Source organism: Sitophilus oryzae, unplaced genomic scaffold (genome assembly GCF_002938485.1).
Source record: "Sitophilus oryzae breed Bouriz unplaced genomic scaffold, Soryzae_2.0 scaffold_1350_pilon_pilon, whole genome shotgun sequence".
NCBI lineage: Eukaryota > Metazoa > Arthropoda > Insecta > Coleoptera > Curculionidae > Sitophilus > Sitophilus oryzae.
In genome coordinates this window covers 510932-532774 of record NW_022146005.1, presented here as the reverse complement: position 1 = coordinate 532774, position 21843 = coordinate 510932, and the positions used below count along the sequence as shown (strand labels likewise).

General features: G+C 31.6%; 1 protein-coding gene across 1 annotated transcript in view; it reads left to right on the top strand.

The window, feature by feature from the left end:
* Positions 1-20610: 20610 nt before the first annotated feature.
* LOC115875151 (MOXD1 homolog 2) overlaps positions 20611-21843 on the top strand; it is a 233737-nt gene continuing 232504 nt past the window's right edge. The window contains exon 1 of the mRNA XM_030890542.1: positions 20611-21045. The gene's annotated coding sequence lies outside the window, so the exon portion shown is untranslated. The remainder of the gene's footprint in view (positions 21046-21843) is intronic.

Sequence of the window (21843 nt, the reverse complement as noted above, 5' to 3'; positions counted from 1 at the left end):
TTATACAGGTACGGACGAAAAGTTATTACTCTTCAAACCAGTTAAAAAATATGCACGTGGTGCCCTCTACAAGTAAGAGTCATATTAAGATCAAAATCAAATTTCTCATGTTAAAAATCTACCAGATACCAATTTTCATCCAAATATTGACGTTACTTCATAAATTATTTGGAAAAAATCGAGATAAAAATGAAACTTCTATACCCTGCATCTCTGAAACTAAATATTTTAGGACATACATTTATACGAACTTTTTAACTTATTTTTATCTGCAGAATATGCTGCCTGAGTTTCCGGAATACAGTTCGTACCACCCTGTATATGAAAAATCCATAATTTATCAAAATAATAGCAAGTTTAGAAAGGTTTTCATCGGACCAACCCTGACTCCCGCTCTGGTTTATCGGGGACAACGACAACCCCCGCCGTTTTTTCCGAAAAAAAATCGGAACGGATTTAGCCCGGCTTACCCCTAGCGTCGTCGTCGACTACTACTGACCTACTTTCTCGCCAGTCACTAGATCAACTGGAAGCCCTCGGTAATAAATGGTCTGTTCCGCAAGATCCTTTGTCTGCGGGCAAGATAATCGCCTGCTCCGATGTAAAACTTTCGAAAAAGCTAAAAAGACGTCATATCGATGGTGTCGTTGACAGAAATATTAGGGTGTCCGGAGACGCGCGACAATGGGCCTTTTCAAGTAATTGGGCCACCAGGTAGAGGAGGCTTCTAGTTACTCGTAAACGGCGATTAGATTTGGTGGAGGGTAATGAATGAGGGCAAGTGCGAAGTGAGGAGGTTTCCTGGAACGTTTCTTAAAGATGCAAAAATAGATGAACTATTGTTAAAAGTAGTGTATTTTTTGTACGAAACAGGCATTGTTTGCTTCTCTGACTTTCTTATGGAACTTCGACAATTTACGGAAATAAATATATACATAAAATTAATTTTTAAATAAATTGGTACTCAGTCATCTTCCTCAATTGACAGCTCATGTTGCGCACTCTTATAGCTTATTTATAATAAATGATGTCCAATACAAATCAGTAACATACTAGATATTATAAAATATAAATTCAACAGAAAGTAGTGGAAAATACCATGTTCTGATTTACAGTATATCCCCGATTGTCTTTAACAGAGGAAAACCTTTTTTTATTATTGACATTTTGAGAGATATGCATTCTTCATAAAAAAAAGTTGCTAGAATGGCTAATCCCGTTTATACCTTTCCAAATTGCCATACCGTTTTAGAGAAAATTCAGATAAACATGAAAAGATGGTTGAATTTTTTCCTAAAAATCAAAACACGTTTCTATGGTAATATAACTTCGTTTTTATTCTTTAATAGATTGTTATTAATACAATTTTCATTAAAGTAATATTTTTTGTTGTTTAAAATGCTAAAGAAGCACAAAAATCATTTATTTCAATGCTACGAAAAGGGTGATGATAGTTATTGGAAAATATGATACTTTAACAACAGCAAAGAATATGACATTAATCAAAGTTAATAATTTCTAATCTATAACCTTCTAATCTATCAAAAAATGAAATCGAATTGATATTACCATAGAAACGCTTTTTCATCCATCTTCTCTTAGTGAGAGCGCCCACCAAAGTGACGTAGCATCTGACGTGGCACGTAATCTGTCCAGTAAGTAGCATGCCATGCTACTGCTTCAAAACTAGAACTGGTTCTACTTTTCGCCACGTGCTATTAACACGTTACTCGAATTTGGCAAAAATGAAGGACGATCCGGACTTCAATATACGTTTTGCATTTATGACAACACTCGTACCGATTATTCCAATAGGAATAAACAAGACTTGGCATGGGAACAACTTTTCTAACTAGCACATCAAAGGTTTCTTTTTTCATTTTATAGAATGCTTGAAATCTTTCAGGATAGATATTCCAATTCCTTAAAAACACTAAATCCACTGTTCCTTTGTCACTTTTTGCAAAAGGGGTGTATCAAATAGCGTCGGTTTGAATAATTTTGGTTCGTATTAATTAGGTTTACAACTGCTATCAAATCTTCATCCTCCGAGGGCGACATGTTTACGCCACTGCCATATCACTTTATATGTGCGCTTCCTGAAAAATCATGCAACGCTATTGCCATATCATTGCCATGTATATGCAACATCATATGCTACGTCACTTTGGTGGGCGCTCTTCTTTATTCATCCATCTATATTACACATAATCTTTTCAATTTTATGTCAAATATTACATTATTTTCTTATTTTTGTTTTAGAAATATTTGATAAAAAACGAAGTTTTATTAGTATTATTCCCAACATATTTCCGAAAATGTTGGCACACATGTAAATGGAGATATTGACATACATTTGTAAGCTTATGTGTTACTTAATTAGGACAACTCTATCCTTTTCTTTCCTGCATAAATTTTTGAAAATGTTTGGTCTCTTTTTATCAACCGCAGACATGAAACCGACAACTTTGTTTCGATCGACAGGAAAATTGGAAAAATTATTTTGTCATTCAAACTTAACATGGTTTTTCAAATGCTTTAAGCAACAATCTTGGAAAAATCAAATCAATGTCAAAAAATATTAAAAATTTATCAAATCGACACGTATACTATGTTAATCGCCATATCGATTTGGGAACAAAGAGTCATTGATATCTACTCGATTTTTTAACGATGGTAATTTTGTCTGGGAAAATCAGTTTCCCAGTCAGACGAATTAAAATCATCAGTTTCATGACTATGGATGAAAGAAAGAGACTAAACCGTTTTCGAAGATTCCCCCAAGTGAAAAAAGATTTGTCATAATTAGGTAACAGATAAAATTACAAAAGTATTTCAATAATTTTACTGATACCTGTGCCAGCCACCAGATTATAATTTCGGCCGTCCATAATATTTACAGAGAATGAAAGGTGCGTGTTTTTTTACGATACTCAATGATGTCTTCCTTTCAAAATATCCTCCCTCCAAGTTAGTTTCTTTATTCATCCTTCTAGATTACATTCGGCCCTTTTTTGTTTACCTTCGTCCCCGCGCGACACTTTATCTAAACGACTACCGCCGTCTAAGAAAATTTACATAAAAACGAAACAATTTTGACATCGCCCCGAACACCTTCAGGGGATTAGAGGCCATAATGTAGATAAAATATTACGCCGACGCTTCTAAGCCCCTAATATCACACCAAATATACACGTTTGCCGTCAAAATAATTTATAAGTAGCTATAATAATCAGCTTTTATTCCGAATAGAAAATAGGAAAGGCAGAAAAAAAGATGGTGCTGGACATGGCCAGTTACGCTCGAAAGAATAGGACCAATGTGTGGTCGGTCGCCTCCTTATTTACTAACAATAGACGAGCACCTAACGATGCGAGATGCCTTACAATGGGTTCTAGGAAGACATATTTATTTCGGAACTACGAAAAACGAGGCATTTTTAGGGTTTGTGGACTGGACAGGGGCGGATCTGACATTTTAATGTTGATTTTAATAAAGGAATTATTAAGTTCGAATCAAAACATTTTGATGAAGATATACAGTTAGAAGAAAAACAACAAGATTTAAGATACAAAGTTTTGTTAAATACAAAAATAAATATTACGATTAAAATAAAACTATATTGAGAGTGTTCGTAGGAGGATAATACTAGGAGGATGACCAGATATATAAATATTTCTCACACGAGGCACTGTGTATAAAAACTGTCTCAGATAACTGGTTTTTGTCAAAGCCTTGAAACTGAAGAAAGGGGGCACAATAGATCTAGGCACTATATACTCATAATCGTCGTTCATACAAAATCTTATTTTCATTTTTTTTGTTCCACAGGTTTTTTATGCGCGCTAGCCATGGTTTAACCAAGACTTCCACGTTTCCACATCGTGGAACAGTGCTTTCCATAAAATCAATAGAGAGAATAAAGAAAAAAGTGCTTTCCATAAAATCAATAAAATGAAGAATATACGAAATAATATACATGTTCTGATTTCTTTCGCACCACGGCACCAAACGCAACAGCAACATCCATGCAACACCCCTACTGCGTCCCATCAAGCAACTGTTCAACTCAAAACTCAACTATGAAATACCGATTACCGGCCGCCTGAAGCAGGTTTAGAAAACAAGTGATGGGAAGGGGTGAAATGAAATTTGCTAATACTCAAGACAAAATTAATAAAAAAAAATAATTTTAATCCTAGTAAATATGTTTATTTTTTAATTGGTTTGTGCAGCAAAATATATTTAAACAGAAACATAGTAGTTTCAAAATGTCTAAAATATTTTTATTTTAAGAAAAACTCTGTTTTAATTCCTTGGTTATTTTTATTTGAATAATATTGTTATCTTATATTAAACAATTAAAGCAAATATTTGTTTTAAATGAAATATATAAGATTCTTAAAATAATATTTTATTTTTCTTGATCGAAACCTAATAAAGTTCATTGAAATATAGACTGGTATTTTAAATAGAAAATGTAACTTATTTTGGAAGCAGTATATTTAAAACTTTAATTAATACTATCAGAGTTTCTAAACAAAAATATTATTTTAAATTAAGAAAATATAATGAAAAATTATTATTTTGCTTCTAAGCAAATGCATATATTTAAACAAAACATATATACTTGAAAAAAGTATCCGTTTATTTAAATTTAGTAAAAAATTTTGAGAAAATATGTTTACATCAATGAAGTATTTCTTTTTTTGTGTGTACACGCACTAAATATCTTTGAAAACCCTGTTAAATGAAAATAATATTTGTTTACCATCTTTTCCAATAAATCAAGTGGCACGTTAATGATTCCAAGAGCTCCATGACACCACGTATAGCCGACTAAAAATAATTAAACAATTTTCAGCAGTAATATGCCACCGTGCTAACATAAATATGTTTCTCGTATTCATTGCTCGTCATCCACAGGCTACCGTTTGACAGGTACGTACCGCAGGAAGAACTTAAAATAAATATTATGTTAATCGAATATTGAAACGACGTCGCTCGGCTTGTGTGTGTATGTGTATGTACAGAGAGACGTTTGAATACGTTAAGGACTATCTATCTGTCTAAGTTACGTGCTGGAAGTTTAAAAGCGCACGCCGCGTGTTTATGTGTATCTCTGCTCGGGTAATTGAAAACCTATTATGTTACAGGATGTGCCAGCGGGTATGATCGGAATATTTGAGTTTGCACGGAGATACTTGACTTGATTTTGCTTATTCTTTCTCTGTTTCAATATGATTTTTTGTTGGTTATATATTTTTAAAGCGTCGTTTATTTCGTCAAGAAATAAATCCATTGGTCTATGTCTTTTGGGCAGGGTTGGCAATAGTGTATTGTTTTATTAGGAGTAAAAATTATGCTTTTTTTGACGATGCCGTACCTTTGAAGGAACATCGTAAAGTTATTCCGACGTTACAGGGAGGCACATACAGTACATTTTTACTCCGAATAGAACATACTATTTTTTTTAAATATTACAAAAAAAAATTTTAATCAATTTCAAACATTGCAAATAATATAAACAGTAATCGAGCAACAATTTGTACACTCGTTGAATTTGATACTTAATATCAGTTTAATAATACACTTTTGTACTTTTGTGCCTAGGCGTAACAGTGCTTTACTTTTATGCCTAGGCGTTAAAATGACAAAAATTAATACTTTTGATACGTTTGAAAAAACATCCTTTTGATCTGAAGAAAGCGACTTTTTTGCGGAAGATATTGATGACCGATGTGGAAAAATGACAACGCTCCGTAGAATTGTTAATGTTATCCGTATATCGGGCAGAGTTATAAAGATTTAATCATTTAAGAAGGACTTTAATTGGAAATAAGTCCTAGCCATTTGGAGTCAAATTTCCTCGCAACGACCTCTGTGTGCTAGCTCATAAATTATCGCAAATAACTATTATTTTTGCATCATGTTTACTATAACTTTATTGTTAAATATTATTTTATTTAAATTTTACAATTATGCAACCCGATATACACCGCGCTATAGATACACAATATTGTCACTGGACCAGGCACACCAGCAGTAGTAGGCTTTTTGTCCATCTCTCTATATCTTTGATCATCACCTCCGTCACTTGTCACTGTCAGATCAAATCAGATGTTTTTGGATTTATTGATCCTTTGTTTTGGTTATTGAAATTTTATAATTATCAGATAAAATTTCGTAGTTAAATTGGTTATTTTTGATGTGGATCGCAGTGTGCAATGCGTTCTTTTAATTGTGGAATTTCTGAGTTTAGTTCGTTCATTGACCGGATATGGAATATGGCTGAGGAGGAAACATCATTTTTTATTTATGCCTTTTTGTGAGTTGGACTAGTCAAGATATATAGTTCTCTATCTATATCCTGGAGGGAGATTTCCGGTTGAAATCTGATTTTGTGAAGGAAATCGAATCCTTGCATCGCTTCTTGTGTACTCCCCGACCGAGAATATCGTCGTGAAGAAGTGGCTGCCGTTTCGTGAAGCATTCCCTGTTGGTGAATAGCAGGTCTTCGTAAAGAAGGATTAAGGCTTCCGAAACACCTTTGGTCAGAGACGTGGTTGGATTTTGATGATTTTATGGCCAAACCAAACCAATTTCCGCAATGGGATTAAAATAGCCTAATTTTCCGACTGATATTCCGATTCCACGTGCCCAAGAAGTCCCCGCATAGTTCCAAGGTATGTTATAATTGTTCTGCCTATTCTAAGTCAATGCTCAACTGATTTTTGTTCATATTGTTGTCTGGTTTTCGACTTTTCCACGCCCACGTGGTGTAGAAAGATTAGTTGAGTGTTATCTTTCTTAAGTCTTATTTGGTTGTTCGTAATTATAGAGCAAGAAGACCGATCCAGACCGTACAGCACAGAACAGTCCAGAATTCCATCCGTTCCTGTTGCCCGTGTGTAGAGTTACCCGTTGGACATCATAAACCCTCGTGGAGGTAAAGTTCAGATTTGATTAGTCCTTCTTTATTACCTTTATTAACTCCTACACGTTGTGCTAGTCCTTGTTCTATAATTGAGGCTCTTTTCTAAGACAACCAACATTATTTAGGGTTTTTATGTTCATCATTTGAAACAACTGCCATGCATCTGTACCTCTGCTGACATCCGTGGGCTCCAGTGACATCACATCGAGCTGCTGTACACCGTCGTAGCCACCCATAGCTATACACCGTAGCTCAGCCGGAGGAACTTCCGAGTAATTTCATGACTTAGAGTAAGACTGTTTAGATTTAGTTTGATATTTGTAATCTACCCAGGATTTTGTACTTAGTTTAAGTAAGGGGGATTATGACATCATACTTTTAGTTTTATTGATTTAAATTTCATTTCACTTTACATCTATTTTCATTTACCTTTAATTAAATTTCATTCATTTCTTTTCTTTATATAATAACTTTTTATATATCCTATTTAACTTTTTAATATTTCAATATATTGCTTAAATATTTTTAGTAGTATTATTTACAGTCTAGTCTCATAGTTAAGTTAGAGTCACTTTAGTACAAATAGTTATAGTAAGATTTGAAGTTCGTGGTAGTTACACTCAACAGTTCGAGGTTAGTGTTGAAGTCTACTTAATAGTTACATCTTTATTGCCGAGTTCATAGAGTATAATCTCGTGGCGCCCTTTTATTAAGATCTTTGAACCCCGACCACCCGGCTGTTAAAATTAAAAAGCTAGTGGCCTCTATGCAACTCATCCTAATTAAGTAAACTTGTGTTTTATTGAAGTTAAAATTAGAAAGGGCGTGGCAAATCCTGTTTAAATATTGTTTTGACTTAAAATCAAAAAAATCTGATTTAAATAAAAAAAATCTGATTTTTTTCAATGTTTTTTTAATTCTATGGATTCATGTCCGTAGCTTCAATAAAAACAAGAACTTTACTGTCTATCTTCTTATAACTGTATTTTAAAAGTCCCTGTTTGCTATGGTGTTTCTGGAAAGGTGTGTATTAGTCTGTAAAAAGTCATGGTACAATAGTAAGCCAATGGACTGTAATTTTTTGCAATTCAATTTGGTGTAAATGTTACAGAATAATGTATGTATTTGCCAGTATAGAGTAAGAGCATCACCGGTAAACACATTAGTTCTTAAAGATTCAGGTTTGCCGGTTTGTCACGAAATCTGACTTTAAATGTGGTGAACAGTGTTAAATCCGGAAGGATTTTTGAGTTGTAACATGTAGTGTCTAGTGTCAGAATATTTAGAGTTCTTTACAATGATGCCAGTATAATGTAATTGGCAAACCCTAATGCGGTTGGTTTGGTGAATCCAATGTATGGAACGTGTATACTGAAATCTTCTCCAGCTCATATTGTAAAGTTTCGGCCACCTCCCATACATACACATTTACAAATATGACAATCAAAAAATACATACATTAATCACTGTTGTTGATTTTAATACTAATTAGAATGTTTGATGTGTAATGAATGAGCATATAATTTTTATTTTCATTCTTATCTCTCTATAAAAATGTGTTATTAATCACATATCGAATTATTTACATTAATAAGTGTTTCTTTAGAAAAACAGCATTGTGTAACAATTACGAAATATAAATTCCAGGACTTTGTTAACTGAATTTTAAAAATAAAATAAGATTATGAATAGAAATTTTTTGGAAAATATCTGAAAAGAGTTTTTAGCCATGGCAGCAAAAAGGAGATATTAACTAGTATTGTCTCAAAAATTAATATATAGAAAATAGAAAAAAATCTAATACAAAAATCAGTTTTCAAATAAATATTTTTTTATCGAATAGATTCACATATGAATGATTGGATGAATGACTTCTAGGGGTCGATTACCATTTCAAAGGTTACTATGACACCGTTTTTTTTTCTCCATGGTGTGGGTAATTTTAAAAAATAATTCTCATTAAGAAGCTCGAAATGTGCCGATAAAATATAACCTCACCGAAATGTATCAAAATTTCAGACAGACGGTAGATACCTACTAAAGTAAAGTAATATAATACCGAACTCTCCCCTCAGAGTGCATTAATATAGCGCGGAGTAACAACAAAAGAACCTTTTAAACTGATTAGATACGTGGAACACAGTCAGTCAACTTATAAGGTATAAGTATCTAATATGCCCAAATGGGAGCTGTAGGTCGCTCAAAATATACCTAACTAAAGATAAGAAAGCTTTTACTGTTACAGCTAGCTTCCGCACCATCAAGAAAACAGTAGATAGTGCCCCTTGAATATTTTATTAAACCTAATAGCATACAGGGTGTTACTGGAATCTCAATTAATATTCGTAAATATTTTAAAGTGATTTTTGTTTTAAAATGTTTATATCTGAAAAAAAAACATGGTTATAGAATCGCGCGTTCAAATTAAAAGGAAAGTGTTTTAGTGTATTGATGCAAATTTAGTGTTTTATTTTGCTTTTGTAATAACAAAGGTTCCAACCCCTAACTGTATTACTGTAAGATATTTTTTTGGCAATGCTGAAAATAGCATTTTTCCTGAAACTTAGAATGGGTATTACTATTAGTAAACTTTTTTATCTTCATGAATAAATTATCGTTGAATTCTAGCATAAATATTATCAAGTTCAATTCATAAAAAGACGTACGAGATCATATTTTATTTATGTAGTTTTTGTTAGAAAGCTACCAAACTTCCTACAAAAACTTATGCTAAAAGTCTTGGTACTGTATAATTTTCTTAAAGTAGTTAAATATTCCTTCTTTTCTTTAAATAATTCAAAGACAAAATTTTGATAATGTGTTCATAAAGGTTACAGGTCATTGGATACATATTTATAACTTTTAACGCTTTTATAGCTTTGCTTGTTTCTTTTGATAAAGGTTATCGCTAAAATCTTCTTACTGCCTTAATATAAATCAGTAGTCATGTCATTAAATATTTGATTTTTTGCTAAAAATAAACATTTATTTCTATCGTTATATTTATGCCATTAAATGAAATATTTTTTCGTTAATTTCTTTTTGATAATTTATCTATACTGTGATATTATCAAAAACACTAATAGTATTTTAGAAGCAATCTAGGTTTACGTATTTGTGTCATACATCTAGCGGGTATTGTCCAAAGTATTTCCATAGACAACAAAAGTTACACAGCAGTACGTAAGGTGTAAAATTACTAAGGAGATGCCTTGGTGAAAGATGAAACTACCACATCAGAAAATATGCTGGAATAAGATTGCATCAAAATCAAACAGTGCATGATGGACACATGGATGGAAAGGAATGAAGAATATGTGAAGAAAGCATCACACTGTAATTATCAGTAGACTAAAGCTGAACATAATGGTATAACATCTTGCTGACTGTCAATATCAAAATACGATATTTTTAAATGTTTCTGAAGTGGCTTAACCAAGCTTAAAGACCTATTTTTCTCTGTGATCTCGAGAGTACATATATTATGCTTATTTATAGATATTCTATCCGAACAAACTCGGTGGTACTGTCTATTTTACATATTTATATACAGAAAAACACATTAGAGGTACTTAAATATTCCAAACGGGGTTTGGCAGTCATGGTTGTACTTCCTTGTCATCCGCTAGCTTCACAATACCGCGCCAATACAAAAACCGAACGCTACGTAGAATTTTAATAAATATTTTGAAAGGACCTGATGCCTCCATTGTGCCCTCGAGGAAACAAGTAATTACTCCTTTCACGAATATCATAATATAGCTATTATTCAGATTTTAACATGAAAAAAAGCATCCCGAAATGACAATGGCCTGTACGCGCCCGTAGGTGAGCTAAACGTTCAAAACATTTCTTCAGGTTTCAGTCTGGGACAGGATTCGGAATGACGGACGTGGGGTTCGACAGGGTATAACTTTTTCTCTCTTTCAGGCCCGATGATGATAATAATGCCTTTGAGAAACGTCCTATAATACCCCTTTTTTCGTCTCTCTCGACGTTTCGATAGCTGTAAGCAAAACGCCTAGAATTCGAGTTTCTACCTGTCCTCAGACAGCGGCGGCTCGTACGGGTAATCCACTATTCTTCAATAATTATTATCTGAATGTGATATAGAAGAGCAAAGAAAAATAATTATTATTATTAAAACGAGGTTTGTCTTTTATATTTTGCATAGAGAGGTAGAAAAAAACAGTGGATAACTGTTAAACACTATTGTTTTTCGAAGTATTCTCCACGAAGACAAGTGCATTTTTGCATCCGCTGGAACCAATAATTATTCTAAAAGCAGTTATTCTACTCGGTTGGTCTCACTTGTTGGTACCTTAAAAAGTGCATTTTTGAAGACGCTGCACAGATGTTGTAGAACTTATTGCAGATTTAGTACATTATTGAAGAATTAGGTGGTAATAAATTATTTTTTGAATGATAGTCGGAAAGTGATGTAGATTATATAAGTAAAATACATTAACCGTACTTTTATACAGGGTGTTTGTCTAAATAAGTGGATATTAAGAATATAATAATGTACGCAAATAATACCGGGTGCGTCTCAAAAGTGGCTCACCCCTATAACTTTGTTATTTTTACAGTTAAAAAAAACGAGATTTGGTATGTTAGTATATGACATAAATTAGGATTGATTGACGTATTCAGTTGTTTTCGGTCACTTCCTGTCTCACCGGAAATAACAACAGCTTTTGATTTTTAAATGGCACCCTCGGTATTTTTTTACTTTATTCCATAGAAAATAACACTCTGAATAGAATGACATATCATATGTCAACTTTTGACAATTTCGCATATGGTTTATTTGAAATAATAACTTGCGGTACAAAAAATTTGACTCGAAATACCAAGTGTGTGGTACCAAATTATTCGTAAAAAAATGCTTTTTCCAAATATGCTAATGAGCCACCTTCGTTCCATTTGAAAAAATTGAGATATGACTAAAAATATGATTTGAGCATTTTCTAACTGGCCAGGACAAGACACTAAAAACATTAGACGATCAAATCTATTTTTCTAAGGCCCCTTGACTAAGAATTAATGTTTTTAATATAACCATGGCACTCTAGATTGAATTTTAAAATTCAATTCTGTTTTAAGCGAGAATATCGAAAGTTGACATATGATATGTCATTCTATTCAGAATGTCATTTTCTATCGAATAAAGTAAGAAAATACCGAGAGTTCCATTTAAAAATCAAAAATTGTAGTCATTTCCGGTGAAACAGGAAGTGACTAAAAACAATTGAATACGTCAATCAATCCTAATATGTAATATACTTATATACCAAATCTCGTTTTTTTATCTGAAAAAAATAAAAAAGTTATAGGGGTGGGCCACTTTTGAGACGCACCCGGTATACAGGGTGTCCCAGAAATAAGTGCAAATATCGTTTTTCAAATAAGTCCAAAACAACGGAGTTATTTTACTTTGAAAATTTCCAAAAAGAAAGATTTTTTGCTAAAATTTTGAGAACCACTGGATCTTTTCTGGATTTTTTTTCTTGTAAATTTAATCTACTACCAATGTTGCCATATTATCAAGAAATTATTTTTTTAAATAAAAACCAAAAAAAAATCAAAAAATTTTCAAAAAGTTCCGAATTTTCAAAAATTGTTTTTCGCGAAAAAAACCTCATAGGCGTGTTTCTGGGGTTGAATTATACTACCAGTTAAAATATTTGCACTGGGACACCCTGTATATATATATATATATATATATATATATATATCTAATAATGGAATAAGTGGAATATAGTGGATGTTCCTAAATTATATGCTAGTATTTAGGAGGTGTGATTCTTAGAACCATTTTAATAAAAAAAAACTTCATATAAATATATGTCTTAAATGTCATAATCATAACTTTTAAAATACAGGGTGGTAAACTTTTCCGAAAAGAATATGATTCTCGCATTTTACCACATAGATGCGTCCAGTTGGCTTAGAAATGACGATCGATGACATTTTCCATATAATTTTACATATAAAATGACAGCGATCTTCATTTCATAGCCATCGCTGACGCCGTTTTTATTCGATCATACGGTATATACACAAGCAGGGTATTAATAGGGTATTAATACAAGAGGCGGGGTAAAATTTAAAAATGTAATTGAGTTACGCATATTTTATTTAATATATTATTTTGCTTATATAATATTTATTTAAGCTTATTATAGTTATTTTGTATTTGTTTTATAGTTTATAGGTATTATTATTACGAAGTTCTATAATAAAACAATATTTTACTTTATTTTATAAAAAATAATGTCATAAAAATATGACCTTTCTGTTAGGTATATTAAATTTTTGAAAGTTAAGAACAATCTAGATTTAAACAGACTGATAGAATTCAATTTTTATTCTAATTTCAATTCTATTGGAAACGTTTAAACAAACTACAAAAATAATTAATGCAATAAGTTAAATAATACCGTATGATCGAATAAAAACGGCGTCCAGTTGGCTTGGAAATGACGATCGATGGCATTTCCTATAGCATAATATGTCAAAACATGTGTATTTTTCTCATCAAAGGGACTGCCTTCGTACGAAATAGAAAACAAATATTTTTTAATTATTGACATTCTCTTTAAAAAATAATTTTTGAAGTTCTTGGAACTTCTTGGTAGCCAATTTTGGAATAACTCTTTAGATAAAAAGAGTACTCATAATGAAAACGTCATTCGAAAATAAATATGATTAAATCCTCTATTTGACAAGTTATAAAATCCAGTCTTACGAAAGAAAAATAATTTTTACGAAATATTTAAAAGAAATTCTTTTTTTCTATTTTACACGAGACGTAAATATATTATGAACTTACCCCTAAACTTAAGTAAAAAACCTAAGACAAAATCAACTTTGACGTTGTCCCTAAGCAACCTATATTGACATAAAAAAAATATTTTGTTTAAGCATGTCTGTGGTTTATTAACAATGAAATGCTATGTTTCTATATGCAAAAATATAAAAGACAACCCTCGTATCAAACAGTTACACCCCAAAACTATTTGAATGATTTTGAATTGAAATAATATTTCAACAATATTAGTCTGATTTTTGACGAGTTACCACTGGGCTACCTGGGCCGGATTTTCGAAAAGACCTCTTTGTTAATACGCGCCTGTGGGTGTACTTTAATAGATATTTCGAAAAGAGGAGGGTTCGGCATATGGGTAGAATATATTGAGATATCGATATCGACTATTCTTCGTCTGAAAAAAAAAATGGAAACATTTAAAAATCGTTATAGATGTCGAGACGGTATTTGGATGATATCGGAGCGTTTTATGATGTTTGGTTAAGAGGTTTCCGAACCCGAAAAATAAAAATTCTGACCTAAAGTAGCCGGGCTGATAAGATACGAGCTTGTTTTTCGGGTGGGATTAGTGAATTTTTGTTTGGCTTTGGAATTTCGTGCTTTTAAAATTCTCATTTTTTTTATATTTCTTGAGTAGGTATTGTAATTAACAATACAAAACGTGATTACAGAAATCATAAATATGTCCAGTCTAAAAAACAGTTGCGATAAAAGGGCGGTAGGAGTAAAAAAAAATTAAGAGCCTAAAATATTTTACGGTGTATATGAATATGAAAATGAACAATTTGCTTTACTTTAAAAGTTCTTTAAAAAGTTTGAAATACATTTTTTATTGCTTATCAAATTTACATGGGATTTCCTATGTTCAGGTCGGTGATACAACAGACAGTATTTAAATACAAATTTCTGACTCATTTATACAGGGTGTCCTAGAAATAAGTGCAAGTATTTTCAGGGGTGGTAGATCTCGATAAAAGAAACGTATTTTCTTTTTATCGTTTTTCAAATAAGTCCAAAATAACAGAGTTATTTTACTTTCAAAATTTCCTAAAAAATGTTTTTTTGCTAAAATTTTGAGAACCACTTAATCTTTTCCAGATTTTCTTTCTTGTAAATTTAATCTAATACATATGTTGCCATATTATCAAGAAATTATGTTTTTTAACTAAAAACTAAAAAAAATCCTAAAAATTTTTCAAAAAAATTGGAATTTTCAAAAAAAAATTTTTCGCAAAAAAAAACCTCATAGGCGTGTTTCTGGAGTTGAACTGCACTACCAGTTAAAATACTTGCACTTATTTCTGGGACACCCTGTATAATCGATACCAATAATTAAACTTTTAGTTACGTGTAATCGAGGGCGCGGATTTTTAAATTTATTGTTGCCAACTATCGGGGCCCCGGGCTGACTAACTGAAATTTTAGTTTCCCGCTGGGGATTCAGGTGGTAGCTCTGCTGTAAGAAATGTCAAGTTGCCAGATTTATTTATTGATTTCCTGACATTGTCATTCTTTTTGACACTTTAGTTTTATAATACGAGTTTTTGTTGCGTTCTTTTTGGCACACTCTGTATATGTATTAATATGAAATATTGTCCGATGGTGAGTGCATCACTTGAAAATTGTTAGATATTTCAGATAATCTTTTTTTTCAAAATTTTTATCATAGTCGTAATAAAGTTGAGGGAAACAAAAATGGGAATAATCCCCGAAAAAGTAAAATAGAAATATAATTGTTTTTTCAAACGCCACAAAAGTCATTTTAACGACTAGGCATAAAAGTAAAGCCTAGCATGCCGTACGCAAAAGTACGAAATCATATTATTAAACTGACATTAAGTCGTCAAATTCAAGGAGCGTAACCATAGTTTCTTGATATATCATTACTTACAAGGTATTACTTTTAAATATTTTTATATTATTTGGAAGGTTTGGTTGTCATAACTAAACGTTCGATGCAATGAGCTAGTTGTAAATAATTCAATTCCTATTCGAAAAAGATAATCGTACTTAACCCTAAAGTAAATTTTCGGTGTACCTACAAACTATTTAAAGAAAAACGAAAGAATTTCTATTTTCCCAAAACTGAATGTTGACGCTCGTAAATCGACTAGAAAAGGAAACAAATATTGATTTCGATTTCTTTATTTGATGTTATGTCAGTGAACTTTTTATTATCCCATTTCAAACACGTCTTTCGATATTCCAGGCCCCTAAGTCATGCAGTCTCACGAAACCATATATACATTTTATCTCTATATATAGACTATTTGTACACATTTAGGCTTTGACAAGCATAAAAGCTCTTATCGTTTGTTATAATAGTTAATTAGTGTTTGGTTTCGATTATGGTTAACAGAAAACATTTTACTTAATTGTTAACAATCGGGTAAAGATTAGTTTATTTTTTAGATTGAGTATGCATATACGTGAGATCATATACATATAATCTAGGAAATTTGTAAATATATGAGATTTATGATGCTCATATTATGAGTAATAAGATCGGCAATACTGTATGGTATACAGGGTAATTAAAATTTGATTCCTACCATTAGCATCTCAGGAATTCTCATAGAAATTTCAGGATTGTTTAATTACGGATAAGTTGTGGATTAACCTGCCTAATAATATGCCTTCTGGAAACCTTAAAATTCCAAGTATTTTTGGGGATAATCGAGAAAAAATCGAAAATTAAAGATTCTGATTTTATTTTCCTCTGGCGTTATTTGATAAGGTATCCCAAACCTGAAAGGCATATTTTCATTGCCACTTTTTTCCAGCTACACAACACTATTTTCAAGTTTGCCTTCCAACGTTTCATCACCAACTTTAGTTTTTCTTAAAGGCGTTATATTAGAATGTTACACTAATAATCTAAATTAAAATAATAACTCTAAATAGATAAAATGATTGCGACTCTAACAATGTATAACAAATGATGCATAGTGGCTTTTAAATGTCAATAATTTGTAAAAGTTGTTTTCAAGAAGCGTAGGTTGTTTGAAAAAACGAGATATGTTAACTTTATTATAAATTTGGCAGAAATTTGCCATAATTTAACTTATTATTTTCTATAGTTTTTGATATCCCAATGGTTGGGGTGGAATTCGAATTACCCTGTATAAACGAAGATTTGAACCAAACCAAAACCAGTTAAACGTAAATAGTTTCAGTCAATTTTGAATTCTTTGTTTGTTCTTCAAATGTGTGCAACACAGACAACTAAAATGTTGTAATATTTATGTATGTTGACCTATTTATAATATTGGTATCTCACCAGAACCCGCCAAGAAGATGAAAGAAGAAATAGGAGAAAAAAAAAGAACGAGGAAAACCACAGCGAGAAAATTTGGTGAGGAAAATGGAAGAGAGAAGTAAAGATAATTAGGTAATATTCGCCGCTTCGGAAGAACAACGACGTAACGACAAAGTAAATTTTAAAATTAAAAATAATCATAATAACTCGATACATAGAGCAATAATTTAGGAGACATGACTATTTTCGTAATAATTACACAGAATTTAGGTTTTTACCTCTCCTGTAAAATATACCGTGTAACACTTATTTCTCTTCCGGAGCGTCGATATGACACTCTCAAATTTTTAAAAAATCCTTAATGGCAACATATTATATGTAACTCTACATAAAAAAAAATAATTATCAATTTATTTAATTGTTTATTCATTCTAATCACATAAACATAATTCGCATTATGTGAGACATCTTATACTTCATATTTTGATATTATTCCGAAGTGTAATAGAGAAAGGTAACAATAAGACACGCCGGATGCACTGCAGCACCGGGAAAGAACCGTCGAAGAGCACGTCACAACATCGCAATTGTTTTGCTATTGTTAAGCAACCGATGCCGGTGGCGAGTGCAGGGATCTGGAGGGATCGGATAACCTTATGGGACGTGTTAAAAAAAGAAGAGCTGCGAAATTCGATCCGTCGATTTCGGATAGGAATGAATTAAATGTGCTTCCGGTAGAGGGTGGGCAAATCGGGCCTGCGAACAGAAGGTTTTTCGGATCAATTCTGGTGACAAATGACATTTGGCAGACTCGGAAGCTGCTGATGACATCGAAAGAATTCAAAACATTTTGAAATAAAATAAGAAAAACATTAAAGCTTCAGCATATAGGGGAGTTGTGTTTAGTTTATCAATGAAAATATCTTGAGTGTTCTGAAAAGGCTATATATTTCTCAAAGTTTTCATATTATTATAAAGAGTATATTGTATAGGAAGATCTTGAGGAAATTTCTTTTATACACAAATGAAATATCAATTATTTAACGGCTAGAAATCGGTTAGGAATCTGAGAAACGGGAAGAGATACAATTATGAAAAAAAAAACAGTTAGAGAAAAGTTGCACATTTTTAAACCATACAACACCGTGTTTTGAAGTCTATGCGATTACTTCCAAAGATATTTTGAAAAAAAACGAGTTTTCCCGGTTTCGTCTTTTTCCAGTTTCTTCTGACTCAATTTAAAAAGATATGAGAAAAAATGAAATATTAAAAAGATAAATTTCACATCCGTACAATGATATATTATGATATTTACTACATTTTTCATATTCAAAATAAAATATTATACCTACTTTTTCATTACCGGTTATAGTTGTAAATTAAGTATACAAACCACAGAGAAAAGTTTTCATTTGTGCCTCTAGATCTCGTGATAATAATGCTACTTCTGAACATACATTTCCAAATATATAAATTTTTATTTATTTATTTTTAAATTTATGAAGTTTTCTGAAGTTTATGAATGTAAATTTGATGAGCATCAAATATTGCAGATATTACATAATTAATTAGTGTATGATACACACCGTGTATTTAAAAAAAATCTGTTACCAAACTGGAGTGTTATCCTAAATTCATTTTAAATGAATAGAATACACTAAAAAATAAAAATTTAATGCTTTTAGTAGAACAAAATAAAATCAATGAATCAAAAATCAATGAATAAAAATAAAATCAATCAGTTAAAAAAAATATGAATCTATATTTTTGGAGATATCTGAAATAAATATTTAAATATTCAGTATAAAACTGATATTATTTAAAAAAATAAAAATATATTTGTATATTTAAAAATAGGAAGAGAGTAATTATACAGCAATTGTGTACAATAATTTTATTAATAACTAATTTTACTTCGCCTCAGAGACTCGTATTTCGTAAGTATGAGTGCGGGAACCTTTAGCTAGATGTACTCACATCGCTTTAATTTCCATACCACTCAAAAAATTAATCTTTACTCAAATCTTCTGGATAGACTGCCGTTAAAAAAACGTAAAAATTAAAATATCTGTTTTATGTAGTTTTTATTGAGTTTTGATAGTAAAAATAAGCCGATAATCCAAAAAAAAAAAATGTCGCGTGAATAAACTTCTGCAAAGTTTTTTTTTCTTGTTGTAATAAGAAACTTATAATAATAAGAAAAATATAATATTGACATATTTAGGAAAATTATTAGAGAGAGACTTCCTCTATATTTAACATTGTATAATGAACCCCTTTTCATAGCAGTGTAAAAAATAATTCGTATTTCAGTTCTCTCTAAAATCATTTCCTTGTTTGTATTGTAAATTGATAGACGTTATAAATAAATAATTACCATTATGAAAAACATTTGATTGTCGGATTTCAAAGGTTTTATAAATAAAGTTGAGATATAAAACATCTAAAGCTCTATTTGTACACCATTATTAATATTATTATATATCTATTTATATTTTTTTATATATTAATTCAAGATTGATTATTATAAAATTACCTAATAATAAATTAGAATATTAAGTACCTATTATACATAAATATTCCAAACACACTTCAAAATGTATTTTACTATACATATTTACAATTAATTATATTATAATAGGTACAAATATTTCAATATTTAAAGTTTTTAAGCTTTTTTTGAATAAAAGATGTTTACATGTGTTACTTTTTTATTATTCGAATTTTCTTATCAACAATATGCACCCAAGAATCATACTCAATTTATTCTGTTTATTTTATTAACGATATAGTAGTTTCTAGATTTTGAATATCTTAATTTTTGTTCTAGAAGGAAAATGAATGGAAAAATGTTCTAAGAATTATTAGTTTCATTTTTAAGTTAGTCCATAATAGCATTATATTTGTCAAGTAAAACTGCATTAATAATTATTATTTAATGGAATCAGTGTGTTTTGTTTGTAAACTGACGATCTATGATAATGAATGTAAAATCATCTAAATTCCAACTGAAATCTGTCAAATTAAATTTCTTTCCGGATTAAGAAAATATTTGTCACTTTTATCAATATAATTTAGCTCTTCATTTAATTAATAATTTAATGCAATTGGAAGTTCAACTAAAATTGTAATCTGTATTATCATATGTTTGTTTTCTACCCTATTGGGTAGAAAAACAAATGGGGGACTAGCAGGAATCTACTAAAAATTTTCATCGAAAAACAAACGAGTCCGGATTGGTCAAAGTCTTTAAACTGATATAAGAACCGAAGAACACGTCAATCGCTAATAATAAAGTACAATCAGAAAGATATAGACAGATGTTCGAGAAAATAGTAGCCAATGATGAGAGGAAATAACATATTTCACTTAAGTATTTTAATAAACGAGAACTGGACGATGCAAAATTATTTTCAGATTCGTGTATATTATACGTATCAAAGTTAAATACACCGGTCCCTATCCCCGGTCCGCCAATGACACTCGCCGGCCCGTCCGGCCAGCGGCGTGTTCAGGTAGTAGCTTCGACGGCCTGCCTGCCTGGAACACGGGGCATTCAGCCGGCCGACGATTCCGTCGCGGTGGAGGGGATAGGTTGTGTGCTAGGCTAGGGTTCGACTCGAAGGACCGAAATTCGTGTAATACATAACGGGAGGAGATTCAGTCCGTACGCAGCTTTGTCGCGCGCACTACACAAGCCGCCGCTCGTCTCGCCGATGCTCGCGATCGCCGATTCTCGCGCGGATAAATTGTGAGAGCAGCTCGCGCCACGACCAGTTGTCTTTCGACAGGGGGTTGGACGATAAGGGATGGTGCGCCCTTTAGAGTCGTAGAAGGACCGATCTGCATCGTTTTCTCCAATCGTCGATCTCGGTGAACGTTTTGTTTTTGTTCTCGTCCGGTGGTTGTTGAGTGTTTTGGTGGTGTCAGCGGTCTCTGACTCGATTGTGGATGTATTTTGTTTTGGTGACTGTGAGTTGTTGGAATCAGCGGAGTCGTTTCTAACGTGGACTTTTGGTGAGTACCAAATTTTCACCTCGGTCTTGAAAAGTGTATAAAACAAACTATTCAATTACAAAGTTTTTGGAATGACTTATTATAAACTCGTAATCCTTTTTGTATGACTTAGGAGCCCCAGTTTCTTCATGTTGTCTTGGAATGGCATTAGACGATTTTGTTTAATTGTTAGTCATCAAATCTTCGAATGTCTTGAAAAGTTACTGTGTAGAGTTTATAAAAAAGGATGAGTTTTGTGTCTACATCAAAACAAACTTTTTCAATAACAAAGTTTTTGGTTTAAGTTATGGTATACTCACAATCATTTTAGTATCACTTGGGACCTCCAGTTTCTTCATTTTGTCTTGGAATGGCATTAAACGATTCTGTTCAATTTGCAGTCATCAGATCTTCGAAGGTTTTGAAAAGTTACCGTTTAGAATTTATAAAAAATGATGAGTTTTCACCAAAACAAACTTTTTCAATAACGAAGTTTCTGGTTTAAGTTTTTGTATACTCGCAACCTTTTTGGTATAGCTTAGGACCTCAAGTATCTTCGTTTTCTCTCTTCTATTAAATTTTCATTCATCAATCAAACGGTTATTTTTTGTGTCTATATCAAAACACACTTTTTCAATAACAGAGTTATTATACACTCATAATCATATTAAACACATTCTAGGATTCTAGCAGTATAGGGTTTATAAAAAAGAGTTATTTCCATTTCTACATCAAAACAAACTTTTTCATTAACAATGTTTTTGATATAAGTTATTGTATACTCACAATCCTTTTGGTATTATTTGGGACCACCAGTTT